The sequence below is a fragment of the Cherax quadricarinatus genome, chromosome 32, assembly GCF_038502225.1.
Source record: "Cherax quadricarinatus isolate ZL_2023a chromosome 32, ASM3850222v1, whole genome shotgun sequence".
Classification (NCBI taxonomy): Eukaryota; Metazoa; Arthropoda; class Malacostraca; order Decapoda; family Parastacidae; genus Cherax; species Cherax quadricarinatus.
In genome coordinates this window covers 32,834,250-32,861,861 of record NC_091323.1, presented here as the reverse complement: position 1 = coordinate 32,861,861, position 27,612 = coordinate 32,834,250, and the positions used below count along the sequence as shown (strand labels likewise).

The 27,612-nt window shown below is 46.7% G+C and overlaps 1 long non-coding RNA gene across 1 annotated transcript in view; it reads left to right on the top strand.

The window, feature by feature from the left end:
* LOC138853515 (uncharacterized) overlaps positions 1-27,612 on the top strand; it is a 102,540-nt gene that overhangs the window by 19,444 nt on the left and 55,484 nt on the right. The window contains exon 2 of the long non-coding RNA XR_011392688.1: positions 14,586-14,663. This is a non-coding gene — a long non-coding RNA (uncharacterized lncRNA). The remainder of the gene's footprint in view (positions 1-14,585; positions 14,664-27,612) is intronic.

Genomic DNA, 27,612 nt, shown 5'->3' with positions numbered 1-27,612 from the left:
TCTTAAATCTTGGTTTACGCCAGTGTTTACCACCCACCAGAGATAACCCAGATTTAGCCTTCATTCACTCTACTTTATCTTTGGTATAAAGTTCTTCTGTCTTCAAATTATGTCCTTGGATTTGTACTGATAAAGCCACTGGATGGCGAAACGTCTACAATAAAGATACCCAGATGTTGCACATGTGTCTAATTTTCATCTTGTCGATACTGTATACCATTCATGTACAACCAATCGAGATTTCATTTAAACGATTTCTTAAGAAAGTCTTACCCAACTCTTCTTCTGGTTTCAACCATGTACTTGGGTACTCTGCCTTCCAGCCATGTACGTAGGTGCTTTGCCTTCCAGCCATGTACATGGGTACTCTGCCTTCCAGCCATGTACGTGGGTACTATGCCTTTCAGCCATGTACGTGGGTACTCTGCCTTCTAGCCATGTACGTGGATGCTCTGCCTTCCAGCCACGTACGTGGGTACTATGCCTTTCAGCCATGTACGTGGGTACTCTGTCTCCCAGCCATACATCTGATAAGTAACGCACTTGTGCTTCAGATCCAAAATTTGACTTTCGAAGAATCGTTTTCCAGTATCCTGGAACAAGGTGCTGGAAAAAACTATCTCTTTCTCTTTTTTTCTCTCTCAGGGGACAGCATTGGTTTACTGGGTTGGTGGTGTCAACCTGGTCAGTTCAACTCTCACTGTCGCTCCACTGAACACCAGCAGTTGATGGTGATGATTGTGGTAGTGGTGGTGGTGGTGGTGGTGGTGGTGTCTGTGGAGGTGGTGTCTGTGGTGGTAGCTGCGCTGGTAGTGGTGTTGTTGGTGGTACTGGTTGATGTACAACGACCACGGTTCGAACTCCCTTCCGTTTTTCTGTGTTCACTGTGTATTCACTGTTCAGCCATTAAGACTTATCTTGGGATCACCACAGTGTTTACCTTAATCCAAAAGGCCCATTTTAGGCATTAAAACATTCCTGAATAATGGTTAACAGAAGACAAGAAGTCTTAATAACCCTCGTGTAGTCGACGGACTTTAAGCCCAATTAACCAACCTAAACAATTAGGGATAGCACGGGTATACCTCACCCAGAAGGGAGACGGTATATACAGTACATTGCTAACTTTTTTTAAAGCTGATGTGACAGATAACAGGTACATATAGATTTCGTCCGAAAGTACAGTCCGTGTTTATGGTCTGGGATAAGTGACGCTAGCTAGGAGACTATAAGCTAGAACAGTACTAGAGAACACTGTCGAGGAGATGGATAAACACTTGTGCAGCACTCGGGTATCTTCATTATTGAGACGTTTCGCCAACCAACGACTTCGTCAGTTCAGTAGAGAATAATTACTGGACACTGGAAGATTTGAAGAAGTAGTTTAAGCGGATCAGTCTCAGCTTTGATAAATTTGTTGGAGACGGTGGAGGGCTTAAAGAAGTAGTTGAGTGTGATCAGTCCCTCTGCCTTGATAGAAGGTATTCAGTCCATGAGCACTGATGAGTGCCCAAGACATCTGACTGAGACTTTAGAACAATACTAGACAGTACAGTGATGAACACTAAAATACTGCAAGGACTATCAGAAATAAAGTGAGTTTGAACTTTAGAAAAGTATGAATGTTAAGGTTGAACTTAATATGCAAGATTGGTAAACATCTGGAAGAGCTTGTAGAGTTCCAGTCTTCCAGTACGTTTAAGCTCCAAGCACCATATCTAATCTCCAAGCACGTACAGTCTTCATGCAAGTCCAGTTTCCAAGCAAGTTTGATTTATAAGCACGTCCAGTTTCAAAGCACGTCAGTTACCAAGCACGCCAGTTACCAAGCACTCCAGTTACCAAGCACGCCAGTTACCAAGCACGCCAGTTACCAAGCACGCCAGTTACCAAACACGTCAGTTACCAAGCACACCAGTTACCAAGCACGTCAGTTACCAAACAAGCCAGTTACCAAGCACGTCAGTTTCCAAGCACGTCAATTACCAAGCACGTCAGTTACCAAGCACGCCAGTTACCAAGCACGCCAGTTACCAAGCACGTCAGTTATCAAGCACGCCAGTTACCAAGCACGTCAGTTTCCAAGCACGTCAATTACCAAGCACGCCAGTTACCAAGCACGCCAGTTACCAAGCACGTCAGTCACCAAGCACGTCAGTTACCAAGCACGCCAGTTACCAAGCACGTCAGTCACCAAGCACGCCAGTTACCAAGCACGTCAGTCACCAAGCACGTCAGTTACCAAGCAAGCCAGTTACCAAGCACGTCAGTTACCAAGCACGCCAGTTACCAAGCACGTCAGTTTCCAAGCACGTCAATTACCAAGCACGCCAGTTACCAAGCACGCCAGTTACCAAGCACGTCAGTCACCAAGCACGCCCAGTCACCAAGCACGCCAGTTACCAAGCAAGCCAGTTACCAAGCACGTCAGTCACCAAGCACGTCAGTTACCAAGCACGTCACTTACCAAGCACGTCAGTTACCAAGCACGACAGTTACCAAGCACGTCAGTTACCAAGCAAGCCAGTTACCAAGCACGTCAGTCACCAAGCACGTCAGTCACCAAGCACGTCAGTTACCAAGCACGTCAGTTACCAAGCACGTCAGTTACCAAGCACGTCAGTTACCAAGCACGCCCAGTCACCAAGAACGCCAGTTACCAAGCAAGCCAGTTACCAAGCACGTCAGTCACCAAGCACGTCAGTTACCAGGCACGTCAGTTACCAAGCACGTTAGTTACCAAGCACGTCAGTTATCAAGCACGTCAGTTACCAAGCAAGCCAGTTACCAAGCACGTCAGTCACCAAGCACGTCAGTCACCAAGCACGTCAGTTACCAAGCACGTCAGTTACCAAGCACGTCAGTTACCAAGCACGTCAGTTACCAAGCACGCCCAGTCACCAAGTACGCCAGTTACCAAGCAAGCCAGTTACCAAGCACGTCAGTTACCAAGCACGTCAGTTACCAAGCACGTCAGTCACCAAGCACGTCAGTCACCAAGCACGTCAGTTACCAAGCACGCCAGGTACCAAGCACGTCAGTTACCAAGCACGTCAGTTACCAAGCACGTCAGTTACCAAGCACGCCAGTTACCAAGCACGTCAGTTACCAAGCACGTCAGTCACCAAGGACGTCAGTCACCAAGCACGTCAGTTACCAAGCACGCCAGTTACCAAGCACGTCAGTTACCAAGCACGTCAGTTACCAAGCACGCCAGTTACCAAGCACGCCAGTTACCAAGCACGTCAGTTACCAAGCACGTCAGTTACCAAGCACGTCAGTTACCAAGCAAGCCAGTTACCAAGCAAGCCAGTTACCAAGCTCGTCAGTTACCAAGCACGCCAGTTACCAAGCAAGCCAGTTACCAAGCACGTCAGTTACCAAGCACGTCAGTCACCAAGCACGTCAGTCACCAAGCACGTCAGTTACCAAGCACGCCAGTTACCAAGCACGTCAGTTACCAAGCACGTCAGTTACCAAGCACGTCAGTTACCAAGCACGCCAGTTACCAAGCACGTCAGTTACCAAGCACGTCAGTTACCAAGCACGTCAGTTACCAAGCAAGCCAGTTACCAAGCAAGCCAGTTACCAAGCACGTCAGTTACCAAGCAAGCCAGTTACCAAGCACGTCAGTTACCAAGCACGTCAGTTACCAAGCACGCCAGTTACCAAGCACGTCAGTTACCAAGCACGTCAGTTACCAAGCAAGCCAGTTACCAAGCACGTCAGTTACCAAGCAAGCCAGTTACCAAGCAAGCCAGTTACCAAGCACGTCAGTTACCAAGCACGTCAGTTACCAAGCAAGTCAGTTACCAAGCACGTCAGTTACCAAGCACGTCAGTTACCAAGCAAGCCAGTTACCAAGCACGTCAGTTACCAAGCAAGCCAGTTACCAAGCAAGCCAGTTACCAAGCACGTCAGTTACCAAGCACGTCAGTTACCAAGCACGTCAGTTACCAAGCACGTCAGTTACCAAGCACGTCAGTTACCAAGCACGTCAGTTACCAAGCACGTCAGTTACCAAGCACGCCAGTTACCAAGCACGTCAGTCACCAAGCACGTCAGTTACCAAGCAAGCCAGTTACCAAGCAAGCCAGTTACCAAGCACGTCAGTTACCAAGCACGTCAGTTACCAAGCACGTCAGTTACCAAGCACGTCAGTTACCAAGCACGCCCAGTCTCCCAGCACGTCCAATCAACCTCCTTCACAAACTGGAAGTAAACAGAGGCATGATTTTATACAAGAAATTTCCCCTGTCTTTAGGCTTCTAAAGTTTACTTATGACAATTAACATTGAAGAAAGCAGAGTGACATCTGCCTCGGCATACATAACACATATCAAGACAGAGAACACCAGCTCAGCATGTGTTCTTCACTGAACTTTAAACCACACTCGCTCTCTAAACTACATTTCCAGAAAAAAACGCTTGACAAAAAAACGCTTGACAAAAAAAAACGCTTGACAAAAAAACGCTTGACAAAAAAACGCTTGACAAAAAAAACGCTTGACAAAAAAACGCTTGACAAAAAAACGCTTGACAAAAAAACGCTTGACAAAAAAAACGCTTGACAAAAAAAACGCTTGACAAAAAAACGCTTGACAAAAAAAACGCTTGACAAAAAAACGCTTGACAAAAAAACGCTTGACAAAAAAACGCTTGACAGGAAAAATTATGTCCACTATCTTTTCACATTTTTTTTGCCTATGTGATGACTGTTCTCTAATTAATTCAACAGATTACTGCCTGACAGATTATACACAGGTAGACTGACCAGAAGTCAGGTCACCTAATCCACTAATATCATCACGTGGGAAAGTTCAAAACCCGTAAGGGTTATGTAGCGAGTGGGGGGGGAGGATGAGAGGTGATTAGGTTTGATCGGAGACTGGGAAAGGTAATTATTAATTCTTTGGATCAACAGCCCTTCGATATCAAGGAACGTCTCGTGAAGGTGTGGATGGTACGTGTGTTTGTTTGTTATCTTATCTTAAGTGTTAAGAAAGGCGATAAGATTCAAGATAGAAACTACAGCTCTTGCTCTTGTAAAGTTGTTGACGACTCTCAGAGTTGTAAGTGAGTTTTAGCATTCAGTCTTCCGTTCCTGGGAACTGTCCACTAACACCTGTTAGACAGTGGCTGCCATCACTCCACTAACACCTGTTAGACAGTGGCTGCCATCACTCCACTAACACCTGTTAGACAGTGGCTGCCATCACTCCACTAACACCTGTTAGACAGTGGCTGCCATCACTCCACTAACACCTGTTAGACTGTGGCTGTCATCACTCCACTAACACCTGTTAGACTGTGGCTGTCATCACTCCACTAACACCTGTTAGACTGTGGCTGTCATCACTCCACTAACACCTGTTAGACTGTGGCTGTCATCACTCCACTAACACCTGTTAGACTGTGGCTGTCATCACTCCACTAACACCTGTTAGACTGTGGCTGTCATCACTCCACCAACACCTGTTAGACTGTGGCTGTCATCACTCCACTAACACCTGTTAGACTGTGGCTGTCATCACTCCACTAACACCTGTTAGACTGTGGCTGTCATCACTCCACTAACACCTGTTAGACTGTGGCTGTCATCACTCCACTAACACCTGTTAGACTGTGGCTGTCATCACTCCACTAACACCTGTTAGACTGTGGCTGCCATCACTCCACTAACACCTGTTAGACTGTGGCTGTCATCACTCCACTAACACCTGTTAGACAGTGGCTGTCATCACTCCACTAACACCTGTTAGACTGTGGCTGCCATCACTCCACTAACACCTGTTAGACTGTGGCTGCCATCACTCCACTAACACCTGTTAGACTGTGGCTGCCATCACTCCACTAACACCTGTTAGACTGTGGCTGCCATCACTCCACTAACACCTGTTAGACTGTGGCTGTCATCACTCCACTAACACCTGTTAGACTGTGGCTGTCATCACTCCACTAACACCTGTTAGACTGTGGCTGCCATCACTCCACCAACACCTGTTAGACTGTGGCTGTCATCACTCCACTAACACCTGTTAGACTGTGGCTGCCATCACTCCACTAACACCTGTTAGACTGTGGCTGTCATCACTCCACTAACACCTGTTAGACTGTGGCTGCCATCACTCCACCAACACCTGTTAGACTGTGGCTGTCATCACTCCACTAACACCTGTTAGACTGTGGCTGTCATCACTCCACTAACACCTGTTAGACTGTGGCTGCCATCACTCCACTAACACCTGTTAGACTGTGGCTGTCATCACTCCACTAACACCTGTTAGACTGTGGCTGTCATCACTCCACCAACACCTGTTAGACTGTGGCTGTCATCACTCCACTAACACCTGTTAGACTGTGGCTGTCATCACTCCACTAACACCTGTTAGACTGTGGCTGTCATCACTCCACCAACATCTGTTAGACAGTGGCTGCCATCACTCCACTAACACCTGTTAGACTGTGGCTGTCATCACTCCACTAACACCTGTTAGACTGTGGCTGTCATCACTCCACTAACACCTGCTGGACTATGGCTGTCATCACTCCACTAACACCTGCTGGACTATGGCTGTCATCACTCCACTAACACCTGCTGGACTATGGCTGTCATCACTCCACTAACACCTGCTGGACTATGGCTGTCATCACTCCACTAACACCTGCTGGACTATGGCTGTCATCACTCCACTAACACCTGCTGGACTATGGCTGTCATCACTCCACTAACACCTGCTGGACTATGGCTGTCATCACTCCACTAACACCTGCTGGACTATGGCTGTCATCACTCCACCAACACCTGTTAGACTGTGGCTGTCATCACTCCACCAACATCTGTTAGACAGTGGCTGCCATCACTCCACTAACACCTGTTAGACTGTGGCTGTCATCACTCCACTAACACCTGCTGGACTATGGCTGTCATCACTCCACTAACACCTGCTGGACTATGGCTGTCATCACTCCACTAACACCTGCTGGACTATGGCTGTCATCACTCCACTAACACCTGCTGGACTATGGCTGTCATCACTCCACCAACACCTGTTAGACTGTGGCTGTCATCACTCCACCAACATCTGTTAGACAGTGGCTGTCATCACTCCACTAACACCTGCTGGACTATGGCTGTCATCACTCCACTAACACCTGCTGGACTATGGCTGTCATCACTCCACTAACACCTGCTGGACTATGGCTGTCATCACTCCACTAACACCTGCTGGACTATGGCTGTCATCACTCCACCAACACCTGTTAGACTGTGGCTGTCATCACTCCACCAACATCTGTTAGACAGTGGCTGTCATCACTCCACTAACACCTGCTGGACTATGGCTGTCATCACTCCACTTACACCTGCTGGACTATGGCTGCCATCACTCCACTTACACTTGCTGGACTATGGCTGTCATCACTCCACTTACACCTGCTGGACTATGGCTGCCGTCACTCCACTTACACTTGCTGGACTATGGCTGCCATCACTCCACTTACACTTGCTGGACTATGGCTGCCGTCACTCCACTTACACTTGCTGGACTATGGCTGTCATCACTCCACTTACACTTGCTGGACTATGGCTGTCATCACTCCACTTACACTTGCTGGACTATGGCTGCCTTCACACCACTTACACTTGCTGGACTATGGCTGCCGTCACTCCACTTACACTTGCTGGACTATGGCTGTCATCACTCCACTTACACTTGCTGGACTATGGCTGTCATCACTCCACTTACACTTGCTGGACTATGGCTGCCGTCACTCCACTTACACCTGCTGGACTATGGCTGCCATCACTCCACTTACACTTGCTGGACTATGGCTGCCGTCACTCCACTTACACTTGCTGGACTATGGCTGCCATCACTCCACTTACACTTGCTGGACTATGGCTGTCATCACTCCACTTACACTTGCTGGACTATGGCTGTCATCACTCCACTTACACTTGCTGGACTATGGCTGCCGTCACTCCACTTACACCTGCTGGACTATGGCTGACATCACTCCACTTACACTTGCTGGACTATGGCTGCCGTCACTCCACTTACACTTGCTGGACTATGGCTGCCATCACTCCACTTACACCTGCTGGACTATGGCTGCCATCACTCCACTTACACTTGCTGGACTATGGCTGCCGTCACTCCACTTACACTTGCTGGACTATGGCTGCCGTCACTCCACTTACACTTGCTGGACTATGGCTGCCGTCACTCCACTTACACCTGCTGGACTATGGCTGCCATCACTCCACTTACACTTGCTGGACTATGGCTGCCGTCACTCCACTTACACCTGCTGGACTATGGCTGCCATCACTCCACTTACACTTGCTGGACTATGGCTGCCGTCACTCCACTTACACTTGCTGGACTATGGCTGCCATCACTCCACTTACACTTGCTGGACTATGGCTGCCGTCACTCCACTTACACTTGCTGGACTATGGCTGCCATCACTCCACTTACACTTGCTGGACTATGGCTGCCATCACTCCACTTACACTTGCTGGACTATGGCTGCCGTCACTCCACTTACACTTGCTGGACTATGGCTGCCGTCACTCCACTTACACCTGCTGGACTATGGCTGCCATCACTCCACTTACACTTGCTGGACTATGGCTGCCATCACTCCACTTACACTTGCTGGACTATGGCTGCCATCACTCCACTTACACTTGCTGGACTATGGCTGCCATCACTCCACTTACACTTGCTGGACTATGGCTGCCGTCACTCCACTTACACTTGCTGGACTATGGCTGCCGTCACTCCACTTACACCTGCTGGACTATGGCTGCCATCACTCCACTTACACTTGCTGGACTATGGCTGCCGTCACTCCACTTACACCTGCTGGACTATGGCTGCCATCACTCCACTTACACTTGCTGGACTATGGCTGCCGTCACTCCACTTACACCTGCTGGACTATGGCTGCCGTCACTCCACTTACACTTGCTGGACTATGGCTGCCATCACTCCACTTACACTTGCTGGACTATGGCTGCCGTCACTCCACTTACACTTGCTGGACTATGGCTGCCATCACTCCACTTACACTTGCTGGACTATGGCTGCCATCACTCCACTTACACTTGCTGGACTATGGCTGCCATCACTCCACTTACACTTGCTGGACTATGGCTGCCATCACTCCACTTACACTTGCTGGACTATGGCTGCCATCACTCCACTTACACTTGCTGGACTATGGCTGCCGTCACTCCACTTACACCTGCTGGACTAAGGCTGCCGTCACTCCACTTACACTTGCTGGACTATGGCTGCCATCACTCCACTTACACTTGCTGGACTATGGCTGCCGTCACTCCACTTACACCTGCTGGACTATGGCTGCCGTCACTCCACTTACACCTGCTGGACTATGGCTGCCGTCACTCCACTTACACCTGCTGGACTAAGGCTGCCGTCACTCCACTTACACTTGCTGGACTATGGCTGCCATCCATCACTGTGAGAGACAGTGTCAAGAGATCAACCAGTCACTCAGTGTCTTCACTCTACCATGAGCCACCATTCCATAAACACCAGTCACTTTGAATATAAATGATTCAGAGAACTGACCAGTTGATGATTGAGAGGCTTGTGTAATATACTTGGAAACGTTTCCCAGCCAGTGAATTCCTCAGTCCAATACAGAGAAGAATAGTTGAAGAACAGAAGGAGTTTGAGGTAATCAATCCCTCAGCCTGGAGTCGACGTAGTCAGTCTATCAATCTTGATGTTGACCTGAGTTATGGACTACCACATCGACTCCAGGCTGAGGGATTGATTACCTCACACTCCTACTGATCTTCAACTATTCTTCTCTGTATTGGACTGAGGAAGTCACTGGCTGGCGAGGCGTTTCCATAAAAAAGATACCAAGTGTTCCACAAGTGTCCGGCTTATCCACCAATCACTGTAGAATGGCCTTAAAGACTTAACTCCAGCGCCTGACATATCCGGCCATTTTTCACTAAATGTCCTTATTTACGGATTTTTATTTTATATATTTTAAATATCGTAAGATTTCTTTGTAAATGTTTTAATGGTCTGGAAGACACAGAGGTGTTATGGACACATCGATTCTCCATTCTCATTACTTCTTTTTCCCAAAGCTTTTCTTGCTTTCTGGCTTCCACTGTTATAATTATCATGACAGAGGAACTTGACTCGTGGGTCACTTTCCATCAATACTGAGTGTCAGTTCACAGTGTCAGTTCATAGTGTCAGTTCACAGTGTCAGTTCACAGTGTCAGTTCACAGTGTCAGTTCACAGTGTCAGTTCACAGTGTCAGTTCACAGTGTCAGTTCACAGTGTCAGTTCACAGTGTCAGTTCACAGTGTCAGTTCACAGTGTCAGTTCACAGTGTCAGTTCACAGTGTCAGTTCATAGTGTCAGTTCACAGTGTCAGTTCACAGTGTCAGTTCACAGTGTCAGTTCATAGTGTCAGTTCACAGTGTCAGTTCACAGTGTCAGTTCACAGTGTCAGTTCACAGTGTCAGCTCACAGTGTCAGTTCACAGTGTCAGTTCACAGTGTCAGTTCACAGTGTCAGTTCACAGTGTCAGTTCACAGTGTCAGTTCACAGTGTCAGGTCACAGTGTCAGTTCATAGTGTCAGTTCACAGTGTCAGTTCATAGTGTCAGTTCACAGTGTCAGTTCATAGTGTCAGTTCACAGTGTCAGTTCACAGTGTCAGTTCACAGTGTCAGTTCACAGTGTCAGTTCATAGTGTCAGTTCACAGTGTCAGGTCACAGTGTCAGTTCATAGTGTCAGTTCACAGTGTCAGTTCACAATGTCAGTTCATAGTGTCAGTTCACAGTGTCAGTTCACAGTGTCAGTTCACAGTGTCAGTTCACAGTGTCAGTTCACAGTGTCAGTTCACACTCTCAGTAAAGCACACTTTAAACTTACACTCTCAGTAAAGCACACTATAAGCTTACACTCTCAGTAAAGCACACTATAAGCTTACACTCTCAGTAAAGTACACTTTAAGCTTACACTCTCAGTAAAGCACACTTTAAGCTTACACTCTCAGTAAAGCACACTTTAAGCTTACACTCTCAGTAAAGTACACTTTAAGCTTACACTCTCAGTAAAGCACACTTTAAGCTTACACTCTCAGTAAAGCACACTATAAGCTTACACTCTCAGTAAAGCACACTTTAAGCTTACACTCTCAGTAAAGCACACTATAAGCTTACACTCTCAGTAAAGCACACTTTAAGCTTACACTCTCAGTAAAGTACACTTTAAGCTTACACTCTCAGTAAAGCACACTTTAAGCTTACACTCTCAGTAAAGTACACTTTAAGCTTACACTCTCAGTAAAGTACACTTTAAGCTTACACTCTCAGTAAAGCACACTTTAAGCTTACACTCTCAGTAAAGTACACTTTAAGCTTACACTCTCAGTAAAGCACACTTTAAGCTTACACTCTCAGTAAAGCACACGTTAAGCTTACACTCTCAGTAAAGCACACTTTAAGCTTACACTCTCAGTAAAGTACACTTTAAGCTTACACTCTCAGTAAAGCACACGTTAAGCTTACACTCTCAGTAAAGCACACTTTAAGCTTACACTCTCAGTAAAGCACACGTTAAGCTTACACTCTCAGTAAAGCACACTTTAAGCTTACACTCTCAGTAAAGCACACGTTAAGCTTACACTCTCAGTAAAGCACACTTTAAGCTTACACTCTCAGTAAAGCACACGTTAAGCTTACACTCTCAGTAAAGTACACTTTAAGCTTACACTCTCAGTAAAGCACACGTTAAGCTTACACTCTCAGTAAAGTACACTTTAAGCTTACACTCTCAGTAAAGCACACTTTAAGCTTACACTCTCAGTAAAGCACACGTTAAGCTTACACTCTCAGTAAAGCACACTTTAAGCTTACACTCTCAGTAAAGCACACTTTAAGCTTACACTCTCAGTAAAGCACACTTTAAGCTTACACTCTCAGTAAAGCACACTTTAAGCTTACACTCTCAGTAAAGCACACGTTAAGCTTACACTCTCAGTAAAGTACACTTTAAGCTTACACTCTCAGTAAAGCACACTTTAAGCTTACACTCTCAGTAAAGCACACGTTAAGCTTACACTCTCAGTAAAGCACACTTTAAGCTTACACTCTCAGTAAAGCACACTTTAAGCTTACACTCTCAGTAAAGCACACTATAAGCTTACACTCTCAGTAAAGCACACTTTAAGCTTACACTCTCAGTAAAGCACACTATAAGCTTACACTCTCAGTAAAGCACACTTTAAGCTTACACTCTCAGTAAAGCACACTTTAAGCTTACACTCTCAGTAAAGCACACGTTAAGCTTACACTCTCAGTAAAGCACACTTTAAGCTTACACTCTCAGTAAAGCACACTTTAAGCTTACACTCTCAGTAAAGCACACTATAAGCTTACACTCTCAGTAAAGCACACTTTAAGCTTACACTCTCAGTAAAGCTTCAAGCTTTACATCTCAACTGAACAAATTTCACTTTATTTTTATTGATAGTAAAAGTGACAAAAAGATTTTAATGCATAATAACTGTGAAAGTTATCATATAACTAAGATAACTATACTTAAACTAAGATAACTATAAACTAAGATAATTATAGTTAAACCAAGATAACTATACTTAGACTAAGATAACTATAGTTAAACTAAGATAATTATAGTTAAACTAAGATAACTATACTTAAACTAAGATAACTATAGTTAAACTAAGACCATTATAGTTAAACTAAGATAACTATACTTAAACTAAGATAACTATAAACTAAGATAATTATAGTTAAACTAAGATAACTATACTTAAACTAAGATAACTATACTTAAACTAAGTTACTGTAGATAAACTAAGATAACTATACTTAAACTAAGATAATTATACTTAAACTAAGTTACTGTAAACTAAGATAAATATAGTTAAACTAAGATAACTATACTTAAACTAAGTTACTATAGTTAAACTAAGATAACTATAGTTAAACTAAGATAACTATAGTTAAATTAAGATAACTATAGTTAAACTAAGTTACTATAGTTAAACTAAGATAACTATAGATAAACTAAGATAACTATAGATAAACTAAGATAACTATAGTTAAACTAAGATAACTATAGTTAAACTAAGTTACTATAGTTAAACTAAGAAAACTATAGTTAAACTAAGATAATTATAGTTAAACTAAGATAACTATAGTTAAACTAAGATAACTATAGTTAAACTAAGATAACTATAGTTAAACTAAGATAACTATAGTTAAACTAAGATAACTATAGTTAAACTAAGATAACTATAGTTAAACTAAGTTACTATAGTTAAACTAAGATAACTATAGTTAAACTAAGTTACTATAGTTAAACTAAGATAACTATAGTTAAACTAAGATAACTATAGTTAAACTAAGATAACTATAGTTAAACTAAGTTACTATAGTTAAACTAAGATAACTATAGTTACTAAGATAACTTAAACTAAGATAACTATAGTTAAACTAAGATAACTACAGTTAAACTAAGATAACTATAGTTAAACTAAGATAACTATAGTTAAACTAAGATAACTATAGTTAAACTAAGATAACTATAGTTAAACTAAGAAAACTATAGTTAAACTAAGATAACTCTAGTTACACTAAGATAACTCTAGTTAAACTAAGAAAACTATAGTTAAACTAAGATAACTATAGTTAAACTAAGATAACTATAGTTAAACTAAGATAACTATAGTTAAACTAAGATTACTATAGTTAAACTAAGATAACTATAGTTAAACTAAGATAACTATAGTTAAACTAAGATAACTATAGTTAAACTAAGATAACTATAGTTAAACTAAGATAACTATAGTTAAACTAAGATAACTATAGTTAAACTAAGATAACTATAGTTAAACTAAGATAACTATAGTTAAACTAAGATAACTATAGTTAAACTAAGATAACTATAGTTAAACTAAGATAACTATAGTTAAACTTAGATAACTATAGTTAAACTAAGATAACTATAGTTAAACTAAGATAACTATAGTTAAACTAAGTAGTTAAACTATAGTTAAACTAAGATAACTATAGTTAAACTAAGATAACTATAGTTAAACTAAGATAACTATAGTTAAACTAAGAAAACTATAGTTAAACTAAGATAACTATAGTTAAACTAAGATAACTATAGTTAAACTAAGATAACTATAGTTAAACTAAGATAACTATAGTTAAACTTAAATAACTATAGTTAAACTAAGATAACTATAGTTAAACTAAGATAACTATAGTTAAACTAAGATAACTGTAGTTAAACTAAGATAACTGTAGTTAAACTAAGATAACTATAGTTAAACTAAGATAACTATAGTTAAACTAAGATAACTATAGTTAAACTAAGATAACTATAGTTAAACTAAGATAACTATAGTTAAACTAAGATAACTATAGTTAAACGCATTAGAGTTATCGTATAACTAATATTGATTTTTTTTCTATTTTTGTTTTGTTTGACGTTTGACTGTGACAGATGATTATTTCTTTACCTATTGTTTCCCTCTTCTTCCAGATTAAAACATTATATGTGTGGTTGATGGTATTTTACTGAGACAACATTTCGCCCATCTTGGAGTTAATTAACATGCAGGTAAATAACACTTCCGATATTCCTTCGTCTGGAACCTGTTATTAACAGATTAAACAAAAGCTTCTCCGTCTGTTGTTCCAGTTTAATAAACCACAAGACAAAGGTACATTGAATTTTGTTTTGCTTCTGGAAACAGAGATTGTGATGAGGTGAATTTTGTTTACGTGATGTTTCCCTGTTTGACACTTTAGTTTTTTTTATTAATAATGTGTTTTATTTTCTCTCTCTCTTTCTTGGTAATTGTTTACTCTGTCTTAGAGCCTGTAAACTAAGTCTTGGAACCTGTAAACTCTGTCTTAGAGCCTGTAAACTAAGTCTTGGAACCTGTAAACTCTGTCTTAGAGCCTGTAAACTAAGTCTTGGAACCTGTAAACTCTGTCTTGGAACCTGTAAACTAAGTCTTGGAACCTGTAAACTCTGTCTTGGAACCTGTAAACTAAGTCTTGGAACCTGTAAACTAAGTCTTGGAACCTGTAAACTAAGTCTTGGAACCTGTAAACTCTGTCTTGGAACCTGTAAACGCTGTCTTGGAACCTGTAAACTCTGTCTTAGAGTCTGTAAACTAAGTCTTGGAACCTGTAAACGCTGTCTTGGAACCTGTAAACTCTGTCTTGGAACCTGTAAACTAAGTCTTGGAACCTGTAAACTAAGTCTTGGAACCTGTAAACTAAGTCTTGGAACCTGTAAACTCTGTCTTGGAACCTGTAAACTAAGTCTTGGAACCTGTAAACTAAGTCTTGGAACCTGTAAACTCTGTCTTAGAGTCCGTAAACTAAGTCTTGGAACCTGCAAACTCTGTCTTGGAACCTGTAAACGCTGTCTTGGAACCTGTAAACTCTGTCTTGGAACCTGTAAACTAAGTCTTGGAACCTGTAAACTAAGTCTTGGAACCTGTAAACTCTGTCTTGGAACCTGTAAACTCTGTCTTAGAGTCTGTAAACTAAGTCTTGGAACCTGTAAACTCTGTCTTGGAACCTGTAAACGCTGTCTTGGAACCTGTAAACTCTGTCTTAGAGTCTGTAAACTAAGTCTTGGAACCTGTAAACGCTGTCTTGGAACCTGTAAACGCTGTCTTGGAACCTGTAAACTCTGTCTTGGAACCTGTAAACTAAGTCTTGGAACCTGTAAACTAAGTCTTGGAACCTGTAAACTAAGTCTTGGAACCTGTAAACTCTGTCTTGGAACCTGTAAACTCTGTCTTAGAGTCTGTAAACTAAGTCTTGGAACCTCTAAAGTCTGTCTTGGAACCTGTAAACGCTGTCTTGGAACCTGTAAACTCTGTCTTAGAGTCTGTAAACTAAGTCTTGGAACCTGTAAACGCTGTCTTGGAACCTGTAAACGCTGTCTTGGAACCTGTAAACTCTGTCTTGGAACCTGTAAACTAAGTCTTGGAACCTGTAAACTAAGTCTTGGAACCTGTAAACTAAGTCTTGGAACCTGTAAACTCTGTCTTGGAACCTGTAAACTAAGTCTTGGAACCTGTAAACTAAGTCTTGGAACCTGTAAACTCTGTCTTGGAACCTGTAAACTCTGTCTTGGAACCTGTAAACGCTGTCTTGGAACCTGTAAACGCTGTCTTGGAACCTGTAAACTCTGTCTTGGAACCTGTAAACGCTGTCTTGGAACCTGTAAACTCTGTCTTGGAACCTGTAAACGCTGTCTTGGAACCTGTAAACGCTGTCTTGGAACCTGTAGGCGCTGTCTTGGAACCTGTAAACTCTGTCTTGGAACCTGTAAACGCTGTCTTGGAACCTGCAAACGCTGTCTTAGAACCTGTAAACTCTGTCTTGGAACCTGTAAACGCTGTCTTGGAACCTGTAAACACTCTCTTGGAACCTGTAAACGCTGTCTTGGAACCTGTAAACACTCTCTTGGAACCTGTAAACGCTGTCTTGGAACCTGTAAACGCGGTCTTGGAACCTGTAAACGCTGTCTTGGAACCTGTAAACGCTGTCTTGGAACCTGTAAACGCTGTCTTGGAACCTGTAAACGCTGTCTTGGAATCTGTAAACTCTGTCTTGGAACCTGTAAACTAAATCTTGGAACCTGTAAACGCTGTCTTAGAACCTGTAAACTCTGCCTTACAACCTGTAAACTCTGTCTTAGCGTCTGTAAACTAAGTCTTGGAACCTGTAAACTCTGTCTTGGAACCTGTAAACGCTGTCTTGGAACCTGTAAACGCTGTCTTGGAACCTGTAAACGCTGTCTTGGAATCTGTAAACTCTGTCTTGGAACCTGTAAACTAAATCTTGGAACCTGTAAACGCTGTCTTGGAACCTGTAAACACTCTCTTGGAACCTGTAAACGCTGTCTTGGAGCCTGCAGAAAGATGCCTGAGGAAAGCTCCGGGGGCCAACGACGCCCCCTTCGACCTGGTGCCAGACCCAACCTCCTAGCGGATCAAGGTCTGATCAGCTAGGCTGTTACCAACAACAGCTTGGATTGTCAGGAAGTGATCTGAGGGAAAACTTGTCAAGGTTCCCCTCTTGAAGACAGCCAGAGGTAAGGTCTCCATCATTGATGGTTCAAGAAACTGGTCACTAAATATGAGATTCTTGGAGAAATAGTCACAGTATCTTGGCTGGAACAATTCACAACTAACCCACAATACCGTGACTGGAACAGTTCCCCTGACTTGGCTCATATCTCTTTCTGACCTGGCTTCCGTCTTCCCCTGACCTGGCTTCTGATCTCTCCTCCCTCTGAGATAACACCACACTGCCCACGAACTGAGCGAAACGTCTAGGTACTGGCTCATGACGAAACAATAAAATGTAAGGTCATCTAAAGTATATTTTTGAACTTCTCGGTAAATAAATAAGGTCAATATGCTTACTCGTAGAGTTTATGTACCTAAGTAAGACAAAAATTACAGAAAAGAGGACTCAGGAACCATATTGTAGACAGTGTTGACAGATGCTGCTGCTTGAACGAGTCAACCAACATAACAAAGGAGGAACACTGCATCTAGGCCTACTGGCCCATACTAGGCATGTCGGTCCTAGTCAAACCCACTAACAAAATGAATAAACAGCTAACCAGGGAGTGGAAATTGGAAAGTGGCCATGAAGACCTATCTCATTTTGTAAGCAAGTCAGTCGAGGGAGTTTCAACAGCGAGTGTAAGTCTGCTGAACCAGTTAGGCTCCAGTAGGTGGTACTTACCACTACCTCCGTAAGTACGTGGGTCGTTGAACCCGAGATATGCGTGCAGAATGTGAAACTGGCGAAAAGAGCCCAATATGAAGCACTGAGGAGCACTTTTGATGGGAAAGAGTAATCCTAGAGGCCTTACTAACCCAGTATAATGCAATAAGTCAAGCAGTGTGACTTAATTCCATTGAGATTCTTAGATCTTCTCTACTAGGATGTCACCTTCAATAGTCACCTAGCAGTCAGGTACTGTCTTACTGCTAGGTGAAGGTCACGTAGGGGGGACAACGTCCGGACTCACCCAAAATTCGAACCCGGATTTATTTGGTTGTGAACTGAGAGCTCTGAATGAGCTACCAGAGAATGAGCTGAGGGAGGAGACAAGGACGTGAAGGTAGACATGACACGCAACATATTTAATGAGGTAAATATAACCTTTGAAGCTATGTACATGCTGGCACGTGTACGTGAACTCAAAGTACGTGAACACGTACACAAGGAAGATGCGTTCTTAAAAGAACGTAAAAAATTTACTATTTTCTTTAAAATTAAACATGATTTTTTCTAATTTTTTACATTTTGAGAATTTTTTAATGGCATTCTAAGAAATTTTAAAATTTGTAAACTAAAATTAAAAAAAAAATGGTTACAAAGAACATTAATTCACAACTGGTCTGGACCAGTGGTGTGGTCTTGTGATGGTCTGGACCAGTGGTGTGGTCTTGTGATGGTCTGGACCAGTGGTGTGGTCTTGTGATGGTGTGGACCAGTGGTGTGGTCTTGTGATGGTGTGGACCAGTGGTGTGGTCTTGTGATGGTCTGGACCAGTGGTGTGGTCTTGTGATGGTCTGGACCAGTGGTGTGGTCTTGTGATGGTCTGGACCAGTGGTGTGGTCTTGTGATGGTCTGGACCAGTGGTGTGGTCTTGTGATTGTGTGGTCTTGTGATGGTGTGGACCAGTGGTGTGGTCTTGTGATGGTCTGGACCAGTAGTGTGGTCTTGTGATGGTCTGGACCAGTAGTGTGGTCTTGTGATGGTCTGGACCAGTGGTGTGATCATGTGATGGTCTGGACCAGTGGTGTGATCTTGTGATGGTCTGGACCAGTAGTGTGGTCTTGTGATGGTCTGGACCAGTGGTGTGGTCTTGTGATGGTCTGGACCAGTGGTGTGGTCTTGTGATGGTCTGGACCAGTGGTGTGGTCTTGTGATGGTCTGGACCAGTGGTGTGGTCTTGTGATGGTCTGGACCAGTGGTGTGGTCTTGTGATGGTCTGGACCAGTGGTGTGGTCTTGTGATGGTCTGGACCAGTGGTGTGGTCTTGTGGTGGTCTGGACCAGTGGTGTGGTCTTGTGATGGTGTGGACCAGTGGTGTGGTCTTGTGATGGTCTGGACCAGTGGTGTGGTCTTGTGATGGTCTGGACCAGTGGTGTGGTCGTGTGATGGTCTGGACCAGTGGTGTGGTCTTGTGATGGTGTGGACCAGTGGTGTGGTCTTGTGGTGGTCTGGAACAGTGGTGTGGTCTTGTGATGGTCTGGACCAGTGGTTTGGTCTTGTGATGGTGTGGACCAGTGGTGTGGTCTTGTGATGGTGTGGACCAGTGGTGTGGTCTTGTGATGGTGTGGACCAGTGGTGTGGTCTTGTGGTGGTCTGGACCAGTGGTGTGGTCTTGTGATGGTGTGGACCAGTGGTGTGGTCTTGTGATGGTCTGGACCAGTGGTGTGGTCTTGTGATAGTGTAGACCAGTGGTGTGGTCTTGTGATGGTGTGGACCAGTGGTGTGGTCTTGTGGTGGTCTGGACCAGTGGTGTGGTCTTGTGATGGTGTGGACCAGTGGTGTGGTCTTGTGATGGTCTGGACCAGTGGTGTGGTCTTGTGATGGTCTGGACCAGTGGTGTGGTCTTGTGATGGTCTGGACCAGTGGTGTGGTCTTGTGATGGTCTGGACCAGTGGTGTGGTCTTGTTATGGTCTGGACCAGTGGTGTGGTCTTGTGATGGTGTGGGCCAGTGGTGTGGTCTTGGGATGGTGTGGACCAGTGGTGTGGTCTTGTGATGGTGTGGACCAGTGGTGTGGTCTTGTGATGATCTGGACCAGTGGTGTGGTCTTGTGATGGTCTGGACCAGTGGTGTGGTCTTGTGATGGTCTGGACCAGTGGTGTGGTCTTTTTGATGGTCTGGACCAGTGGTGTGGTCTTGTGATGGTCTGGACCAGTGGTGTGGTCTTTTTGATGGTCTGGACCAGTGGTGTGGTCTTTTGATGGTCTGGACCAGTGGTGTGGTCTTGTGATGGTCTGTACCAGTGGTGTGGTCTTGTGATGGTCTGGACCAGTGGTGTGGTGTTGTGATGATCTGGACCAGTGGTGTGGTCTTGTGATGGTCTGGACCAGTGGTGTGGTCTTGTGATGGTCTGGCCCAGTGGTGTGGTCTTGTGATGGTCTGGACCAGTGGTGTGGTCTTGTGATGGTCTGGACCAGTGGTGTGGTGTTGTGATGATCTGGACCAGTGGTGTGGTCTTGTGATGGTCTGGACCAGTGGTGTGGTCTTGTGATGGTCTGGACCAGTGTTGTGGTCTTGTGATGGTCTGGACCAGTGGTGTGGTCTTGTGATGGTCTGGACCAGTAGTGTGGTCTTGTGATGGTCTGGACCAGTAGTGTGGTCTTGTGATGGTGTGGACCAGTGGTGTGGTCTTGTGATTGTGTGGACCAGTGGTGTGGTCTTGTGATGGTGTGGACCAGTGGTGTGGTCTTGTGATGGTGTGGACCAGTGGTGTGGTCTTGTGATGGTGTGGACCAGTGGTGTGGTCTTGTGATGGTCTGGACCAGTGGTGTGGTCTTGTGATGGTCTGGACCAGTAGTGTGGTCTTGTGATGGTCTGGACCAGTGGTGTGGTCTTGTGATGGTCTGGACCAGTGGTGTGGTCTTGTGATGGTCTGGACCAGTGGTGTGGTCTTGTGATGGTCTGGACCAGTAGTGTGGTCTTGTGATTGTCTGAACCAGTGGTGTGGTCTTGTGATGGTCTGGACCAGTAGTGTGGTCTTGTGATGGTCTGGACCAGTGGTGTGGTCTTGTGATGGTCTGGACCAGTGGTGTGGTCTTGTGATGGTCTGGACCAGTGGTGTGGTCTTGTGATGGTCTGGACCAGTAGTGTGGTCTTGTGATGGTCTGGACCAGTGGTGTGGTCTTGTGATGGTCTGGACCAGTGGTGTGGTCTTGTGATGGTCTGGACCAGTGGTGTGGTCTTGTGATGGTCTGGACCAGTGGTGTGGTCTTGTGGTGGTCTGGACCAGTGGTGTGGTCTTGTGATGGTCTGGACCAGTGGTGTGGTCTTGTGGTTGTCTGGACCAGTGGTCTTGTGATGGTCTGGACCAGTGGTGTGGTCTTGTGATGGTCTGGACCAGTGGCGTGGTCTTGTGGTGGTCTGGACCAGTGGTGTGGTCTTGTGATGGTGTGGACCAGTGGTGTGGTCTTGTGATGGTCTGGACCAGTGGTGTGGTCTTGTGGTGGTCTGGGCCAGTGGTGTGGTCCTGTGATGGTCTGGACCAGTGGTGTGGTCTTGTGATGGTCTGGACCAGTGGTGTGGTCTTGTGATGGTCTGGACCAGTGGTGTGGTCTTGTGATGGTCTGGACCAGTGGTGTGGTCTTGTGGTGGTCTGGACCAGTGGTGTGGTCTTGTGATGGTCTGGACCAGTGGTGTGGTCTTGTGATTATCTGGACCAGTGGTGTGGTCTTGTGATGGTCTGGACCAGTGGTGTGGTCTTGTGATGGTGTGGACCAGTTATGTGGTCTTGTGATGGTCTGGACCAGTGGTGTGGTCTTGTGATGGTGTGGACCAGTGGTGTGGTCTTGTGATGGTCTGGACCAGTGGTGTCTTCTTGTGATGGTCTGGACCAGTGGTGTGGTGTTGTGATGGTCTACACCAGTTTTGTGGTCTTGTGATGGTCTGGACCAGTGGTGTGGTCTTGTGATGGTCTGGACCAGTGGTGTGGTCTTGTGATGGTCTGGACCAGTGGTGTGGTCTTGTGATGGTCTGGACCAGTGGTGTGGTCTTGTGATGGTGTGGACCAGTGGTGTGGTCTTGTGATGGTCTGGACCAGTAGTGTGGTCGTGTTATGGTCTGGACCAGTGGTGTGGTCTTGTGATGGTCTGGATCAGTGGTGTGGTCTTGTGATGGTGTGGACCAGTGGTGTGGTCTTGTGATGGTCTGGACCAGTGGTGTGGTCTTGTGATGGTGTGGACCAGTGGTGTGGTCTTGTGATGGTGTGGACAAGTGGTGTGGTCTTGTGATGGTGTGGACCAGTGGTGTGGTCTTGTGATGGTCTGGACCAGTGGTGTGGTCTTGTGATGGTCTGGACCAGTGGTGTGGTCTTGTGATGGTGTGGACCAGTGGTGTGGTCTTGTGATGGTGTGGACCAGTGGTGTGGTCTTGTGATGGTCTGGACCAGTGGTGTGGTCTTGTGATGGTCTGGACCAGTGGTGTGGTCTTGTGATGGTGTGGACCAGTGGTGTGGTCTTGTGATGGTCTGGACCAGTGGTGTGGTCTTGTGATGGTCTGGACCAGTAGTGTGGTCTTGTGATGGTCTGGACCAGTGGTGTGGTCTTGTGATGGTCTGGACCAGTGGTGTGGTCTTGTGATGGTCTGGACCAGTGGTGTGGTCTTGTGATGGTCTGGACCAGTGGTGTGGTCTTGTGATGGTCTGGACCAGTAGTGTGGTCTTGTGATGGTCTGGACCAGTGGTGTGGTCTTGTGATGGTCTGGACCAGTGGTGTGGTCTTGTGATGGTCTGGACCAGTGGTGTGGTCTTGTGATGGTCTGGACCAGTAGTGTGGTCTTGTGATGGTCTGGACCAGTGGTGTGGTCTTGTGATGGTCTGGACCAGTAGTGTGGTCTTGTGATGGTCTGGACCAGTGGTGTGGTCTTGTGATGGTCTGGACCAGTGGTGTGGTCTTGTGATGGTCTGGACCAGTGGTGTGGTCTTGTGATGGTCTGGACCAGTAGTGTGGTCTTGTGATGGTCTGGACCAGTGGTGTGGTCGTGTGATGGTCTGGACCAGTGGTGTGGTCTTGTGATGGTCTGGACCAGTGGTGTGGTCTTGTGATGGTCTGGACCAGTGGTGTGGTCTTGTGGTGGTCTGGACCAGTGGTGTGGTCTTGTGATGGTCTGGACCTGTGGTGTGGTCTTGTGGTGGTCTGGACCAGTGGTGTGGTCTTGTGATGGTCTGGACCAGTGGTGTGGTCTTGTGATGGTCTGGACCAGTGGCGTGGTCTTGTGGTGGTCTGGACCAGTGGTGTGGTCTTGTGATGGTCTGGACCAGTGGTGTGGTCTTGTGATGGTCTGGAGCAGTGGTGTGGTCTTGTGGTGGTCTGGACCAGTGGCGTGGTCTTGTGGTGGTCTGGACCAGTGGTGTGGTCTTGTGATGGTGTGGACCAGTGGTGTGGTCTTGTGATGGTCTGCACCAGTGGTGTGGTCTTGTGGTGGTCTGGACCAGTGGTGTGGTCCTGTGATGGTCTGGACCAGTGGTGTGGTCTTGTGATGGTCTGGACCAGTGGTGTGGTCTTGTGATGGTCTGGACCAGTAGTGTGGTCTTGTGATGGTCTGGACCAGTGGTGTGGTATTGTGATGGTCTGGACCAGTGGTGTGCTCTTGTGATGGTCTGGACCAGTGGTGTGGTCTTGTGATGGTGCGGACCAGTGGTGTGGTCTTGTGATGGTGTGGACCAGTGGTGTGGTCTTGTGATGGTGTGGACCAGTGGTGTGGTCTTGTGATGGTGTGGACCAGTGGTGTGGTCTTGTGATGGTCTGGACCAGTGGTGTGGTCTTGTGATGGTCTGGACCAGTAGTGTGGTCTTGTGATGGTCTGGACCAGTGGTGTGGTCTTGTGATGGTCTGGACCAGTGGTGTGGTCTTGTGATGGTCTGGACCAGTGGTGTGGTCTTGTGATGGTCTGGACCAGTGGTGTGGTCTTGTGATGGTCTGGACCAGTAGTGTGGTCTTGTGATGGTCTGGACCAGTAGTGTGGTCTTGTGATGGTGTGGACCAGTGGTGTGGTCTTGTGATTGTGTGGACCAGTGGTGTGGTCTTGTGATGGTGTGGACCAGTGGTGTGGTCTTGTGATGGTGTGGACCAGTGGTGTGGTCTTGTGATGGTGTGGACCAGTGGTGTGGTCTTGTGATGGTCTGGACCAGTGGTGTGGTCTTGTGATGGTCTGGACCAGTAGTGTGGTCTTGTGATGGTCTGGACCAGTGGTGTGGTCTTGTGATGGTCTGGACCAGTGGTGTGGTCTTGTGATGGTCTGGACCAGTGGTGTGGTCTTGTGATGGTCTGGACCAGTAGTGTGGTCTTGTGATGGTCTGGACCAGTGGTGTGGTCTTGTGATTGTCTGGACCAGTAGTGTGGTCTTGTGATGGTCTGGACCAGTGGTGTGGTCTTGTGATGGTCTGGACCAGTGGTGTGGTCTTGTGATGGTCTGGACCAGTGGTGTGGTCTTGTGATGGTCTGGACCAGTAGTGTGGTCTTGTGATGGTCTGGACCAGTGGTGTGGTCTTGTGATGGTCTGGACCAGTGGTGTGGTCTTGTGATGGTCTGGACCAGTGGTGTGGTCTTGTGATGGTCTGGACCAGTGGTGTGGTCTTGTGGTGGTCTGGACCAGTGGTGTGGTCTTGTGATGGTCTGGACCAGTGGTGTGGTCTTGTGGTGGTCTGGACCAGTGGTGTGGTCTTGTGATGGTCTGGACCAGTGGTGTGGTCTTGTGATGGTCTGGACCAGTGGCGTGGTCTTGTGGTGGTCTGGACCAGTGGTGTGGTCTTGTGATGGTGTGGACCAGTGGTGTGGTCTTGTGATGGTCTGGACCAGTGGTGTGGTCTTGTGGTGGTCTGGACCAGTGGTGTGGTCCTGTGATGGTCTGGACCAGTGGTGTGGTCTTGTGATGGTCTGGACCAGTGGTGTGGTCTTGTGATGGTCTGGACCAGTGGTGTGGTCTTGTGATGGTCTGGACCAGTGGTGTGGTCTTGTGGTGGTCTGGACCAGTGGTGTGGTCTTGTGATGGTCTGGACCAGTGGTGTGGTCTTGTGATTATCTGGACCAGTGGTGTGGTCTTGTGATGGTCTGGACCAGTGGTGTGGTCTTGTGATGGTGTGGACCAGTTATGTGGTCTTGTGATGGTCTGGACCAGTGGTGTGGTCTTGTGATGGTGTGGACCAGTGGTGTGGTCTTGTGATGGTCTGGACCAGTGGTGTGGTCTTGTGATGGTCTGGACCAGTGGTGTGGTGTTGTGATGGTCTACACCAGTTTTGTGGTCTTGTGATGGTCTGGACCAGTGGTGTGGTCTTGTGATGGTCTGGACCAGTGGTGTGGTCTTGTGATGGTCTGGACCAGTGGTGTGGTCTTGTGATGGTCTGGACCAGTGGTGTGGTCTTGTGATGGTGTGGACAAGTGGTGTGGTCTTGTGATGGTCTGGACCAGTAGTGTGGTCGTGTTATGGTCTGGACCAGTGGTGTGGTCTTGTGATGGTCTGGATCAGTGGTGTGGTCTTGTGATGGTGTGGACCAGTGGTGTGGTCTTGTGATGGTCTGGACCAGTGGTGTGGTCTTGTGATGGTGTGGACCAGTGGTGTGGTCTTGTGATGGTGTGGACAAGTGGTGTGGTCTTGTGATGGTGTGGACCAGTGGTGTGGTCTTGTGATGGTCTGGACCAGTGGTGTGGTCTTGTGATGGTCTGGACCAGTGGTGTGGTCTTGTGATGGTGTGGACCAGTGGTGTGGTCTTGTGATGGTGTGGACCAGTGGTGTGGTCTTGTGATGGTCTGGACCAGTGGTGTGGTCTTGTGATGGTCTGGACCAGTGGTGTGGTCTTGTGATGGTGTGGACCAGTGGTGTGGTCTTGTGATGGTCTGGACCAGTGGTGTGGTCTTGTGATGGTCTGGACCAGTAGTGTGGTCTTGTGATGGTCTGGACCAGTGGTGTGGTCTTGTGATGGTCTGGACCAGTGGTGTGGTCTTGTGATGGTCTGGACCAGTGGTGTGGTCTTGTGATGGTCTGGACCAGTGGTGTGGTCTTGTGATGGTCTGGACCAGTAGTGTGGTCTTGTGATGGTCTGGACCAGTGGTTTGGTCTTGTGATGGTCTGGACCAGTGGTGTGGTCTTGTGGTGGTCTGGACCAGTGGTGTGGTCTTGTGATGGTCTGGACCAGTGGTGTGGTCTTGTGATGGTCTGGACCAGTGGTGTGGTCTTGTGATGGTCTGGACCAGTGGTGTGGTCTTGTGATGGTGTGGACCAGTGGTGTGGTCTTGTGATGGTCTGGACCAGTAGTGTGGTCTTGTGATGGTCTGGACCAGTGGTGTGGTCTTGTGATGGTCTGGACCAGTGGTGTGGTCTTGTGATGGTCTGGACCAGTGGTGTGGTCTTGTGATGGTCTGCACCAGTGGTGTGGTCTTGTGATGGTCTGGACCAGTGGTGTGGTCTTGTGATGGTCTGGACCAGTGGTGTGGTCTTGTGATGGTCTGGACCAGTGGTGTGGTCTTGTGATGGTCTGGACCAGTGGTGTGGTCTTGTGATGGTCTGCACCAGTGGTGTGGTCTTGTGATGGTCTGGACCAGTAGTGTGGTCTTGTTATGGTCTGGACCAGTGGTGTGGTCTTGTGATGGTGTGGACCAGTGGTGTGGTCTTGTGATGGTCTGGACCAGTGGTGTGGTCTTGTGATGGTCTGGACCAGTGGTGTGGTCTTGTGATGGTCTGGACCAGTGGTGTGGTCTTGTGATGGTCTGGACCAGTGGTGTGGTCTAGTTATGGTCTGGACCAGTGGTGTGGTCTTGTGATGGTGTGGACCAGTGGTGTGGTCTTGTGATGGTCTGGACCAGTGGTGTGGTCTTGTGATGGTCTGGACCAGTGGTGTGGTCTTGTGATGGTCTGGACCAGTGGTGTGGTCTTGTGATGGTCTGGACCAGTAGTGTGGTCTTGTGATGGTGTGGACCAGTGGTGTGGTCTTGTGATGGTCTTGACCAATGTGGTCTTGTGATGGTCTGGACCAGTGTGGTCTTGTGATGGTGTGGACCAGTGGTGTGGTCTTGTGATGGTCTGGACCAGTGGTGTGGTCTTGTGATGGTGTGGACCAGTGGTGTGGTCTTGTGATGGTCTGGACCAGTGGTGTGGTCTTGTGGTGGTCTGGACCAGTGGTGTGGTCTTGTGATGGTGTGGACCAGTTGTGTGGTCTTGTGATGGTCTGGACCAGTGGTGTGGTCTTGTGATGGTCTGGACCAGTGGTGTGGTCGTGTGATGGTCTGGACCAGTGGTGTGGTCTTGTGATGGTGTGCACCAGTGGTGTGGTCTTGTGGTGGTCTGGACCAGTGGTGTGGTCTTGTGATGGTCTGGACCAGTGGTTTGGTCTTGTGATGGTGTGGACCAGTGGTGTGGTCTTGTGATAGTGTAGACCAGTGGTGCGGTCTTGTGATGGTGTGGACCAGTGGTGTGGTCTTGTGATGGTGTGGACCAGTGGTGTGGTCTTTTGGTGGTCTGGACCAGTGGTGTGGTCTTGTGATGGTGTGGACCAGTGGTGTGGTCTTGTGATGGTCTGGACCAGTTGTGTGGTCTTGTGATAGTGTAGACCAGTGGTGTGGTCTTGTGATGGTGTGGACCAGTGGTGTGGTCTTGTGATGGTGTGGACCAGTGGTGTGGTCCTTTGGTGGTCTGGACCAGTGGTGTGGTCTTGTGATGGTGTGGACCAGTGGTGTGGTCTTGTGATGATCTGGACCAGTGGTGTGGTCTTGTGATGGTCTGGACCAGTGGTGTGGTCTTGTGATGGTCTGGACCAGT